The following is a 3,047-nucleotide window of genomic DNA, read 5'->3' as shown; positions in this document are numbered from 1 at the left end:
CGCACCGACTTGTCATGATACAGGTTCGCCCTGTCCATAGCATTCTTGAAGCTCATGAAAACGCAATTTTAACATATGCCTGGCAGCCCTGACATCTTGACTAGCAAATCAGACCAAAGTTTCTACAGACAGCCTAAAGGGAATTGCGGCTGAATTGGCTTGTTGTTAGGACAAGTATTGGTCGAGGTACGTCCATAATTTTCAGTGGTTTATGTTTTTGGAGGAGCAGACCAATATTCTCTCCTCCATGCAATCCGAAATACCGGTCCGAAGTATGACGGAACGTTCTTTGACTGGCCACAGAGATTTTTGTAAAAAACAAGAAAATTCAGACTAAAATTCTGTAAAAAACTTGATGCCGATAGAAAGTTGGAAAATTATTCGTTAAGTACCAGTACGTTTCGAGCTGGACATCTGTCAGTTCATTTTCAGACATTAAATCGATAGTTTTACCTATATGTAATGCGACAGTAGTTCATATTTAAATCAATGTTTGGTAAAAGACTACAATCAAATCCAACCCCAATCATTGTGTGATTATGTATCCAAACTCGAATTCATGTTTGTACCCACCAAAAGGGTGGCTTTTCTGGTCAGCAATANATTGTGTGATTATGTATCCAAACTCGAATTCATGTTTGTACCCACCAAAAGGGTGGCTTTTCTGGTCAGCAATATAATAATCTCAAGAAAGGTTGACAACTACAGAAGATAGAGTCGGATTAGCCCGTTTAGCATTTTCTAAGCGAAGGAAGTTCTTGGCAAATCACAACGTATCAAAATCTGGAGCCAACGACGCAAAATGTTGAAACAAGCTTATTCAGAATTCTTCGCTTTGAGCAAGAATTTAACATTCCAAAATGATCAGATAATGTCAAAATGGCATTGACTAATGGTTAGTTGTTCAAACTGACGACATTGTACTTACACTTTGTACTGTGAAGGGAAGGATAGAAAATTGCATTAATTCATAATCAACAGCTCTTAAGATCATGCCCAGCAATTGAACTTGGCTAGGTTTTCGTTAATCACCCTTGTGATTGGTGCAGTTTGAACCACAAATCCCGCAAACCATAACAAAAAAAAAATCAATTTTCAGCCTGCTTATGATCACCTACATTAAACATTTGAAACAAACATTTCGCGCCTCATTCCATGGACATAATTTAGGCACTTCATAAAAAGTTGAATTTATGAATATTTGGGTCGGAGGAGGGTAATTATTAAATATGTTGACAAATTAATGCCGAAATGTATATGGAAAAGGGCATTTTTTATTAGAATTCCGAACTGACACGTTGGATTCACGCCATAATGGGACAATAGGTTGTGCAGATCTAATTGTTACTGTTTGCAGTTCCAGATCGATGCCAAGCCCTTCCGCATTGCTTGAACTAAAAACACTAATAATGTGCAACAACGAGTTCAATTTTGATCCAAATCAACGGGCGTTGAAGGTTGAAATTCTTCACAAGTCCTACAGGTCAAACATTATATGCAGAATGTAGTAAACGACATTTTTAACGCCTTAAGTTAAAAGCTAGTAAATGGTCGGAAGTGACCAATTAATTAATGGGTCAAGTGCGAGGAATAACAAATCAAGCCCTTAAAATCTGTTCAATTTCTTGTTCCTTCCCCAAGAGGTCGAATATCAAAAACTTCGATCAAAATTTCATGGAGCCTAACACTTTCGCCTGAAAAGAGAGTGAGCAACCAAAGACATTTATTTGCTTTCAATCAATAATAACTAGGGCCGGCCAAAATTTGCAGAAAAATATGGTATTTATTTACCAAATTTATATACAAAATAAACCAAATTAATGTAAAAAAAATAAACCAAATTTGCACAAAGAATTGCAATTAAGCTTTCCAAAATATTGGCAGCAACTTGCTCTGGAGGTTGGAAATGGCTATTTTTGCCGTCCATATCAGATGACGTGTAGATGAAAAGGAAAATTGTATCATAATATCTTCCAGCACTTGGATTTGCAGGTACTCTCCCTAAGTAATAGGTTCTTGCCTTGTCCATGGTGCCTCCTGCCCTGATCACAAGGGCTAAAAAATAAAATTCTTTTTGAAGGCCAAATAATTGCAAAAAATCTCCACGGGAAAAAAATTCTCAAACACAAAGATATAAGCCTGATTTGAATCAAAAAGACAGCGTGAATCTAATTTTGCAAAAGTTTGAAGCAATTGAAAAGCCCTCAAAATTATTTAAACCTTTGGCATTTTTAAGATTTAAATAAACTCAAATGTAAAAGCTTGAGCACTCTAGGTTCGCCCCATAATGTGTCTCCTAACTTAGACCCCCAAAATTAGTACGCCAACTCATGCAGGTTTCTAGATCAAATTTGGTGCCTCTGGGTGAAGAGACCTCTAAAATGCAAATATTTTCAGGAAAAACTTGAGCTTTTGGCCACAGGACAAGCAGAAATAATGTGAGAATTAGAGAGCAAGTACTTTACTGCGACTAACCTAAACAATTGGGGCAATGCAGTATTTAAAGGAGGTTAAGCTAAAAATTAAAAAAGAAATTAAGGTAACGTCTTGAATCATTGGGAATGTACAGTATTCAGCGTAGGCTAGAGAATTAACAAATCCTTTATGTTTTGTAATGTCTCTGTCGTATGCCCGGATTAAGACAAAGGAAATAAAGTGTTGCTGAGAAACGCGGCATTACGTGTGAAACGCGCCATAAATTCAATCCCTGGGATAAAAAGCTAGTGTAGGGCTTGAAATCCTCTTGTTTTAAATCGGGCTCCCGCTTCATGTAACTTGCTACTGTGCTCTCTTTGACGACTCTAAAATCAACTGTGGGTTACTTAATATTAGAGAAAAGAATCAAGGACACACATTTTAACAGTTTAACAATTTAACATTGAAGGAACCCAAAGAGAAGCAAATGCTTCATTGCTTTGCCTAGCCTGGCTATTTTGGAGGCCCAAAATTGTAACCCTTTACATTCATTGCAATTAAGCATTAAAACCTGGTTGAAGAAAAAGCTCAGATATTTGTATGAAGACGTATTGTAAAAGATACCTTCTGCA

Source organism: Tigriopus californicus, chromosome 12 (genome assembly GCF_007210705.1).
Source record: "Tigriopus californicus strain San Diego chromosome 12, Tcal_SD_v2.1, whole genome shotgun sequence".
NCBI lineage: Eukaryota > Metazoa > Arthropoda > Copepoda > Harpacticoida > Harpacticidae > Tigriopus > Tigriopus californicus.
The sequence above is the reverse complement of the archived record's forward strand: the minus strand, read 5'-3'. Positions refer to the sequence as shown.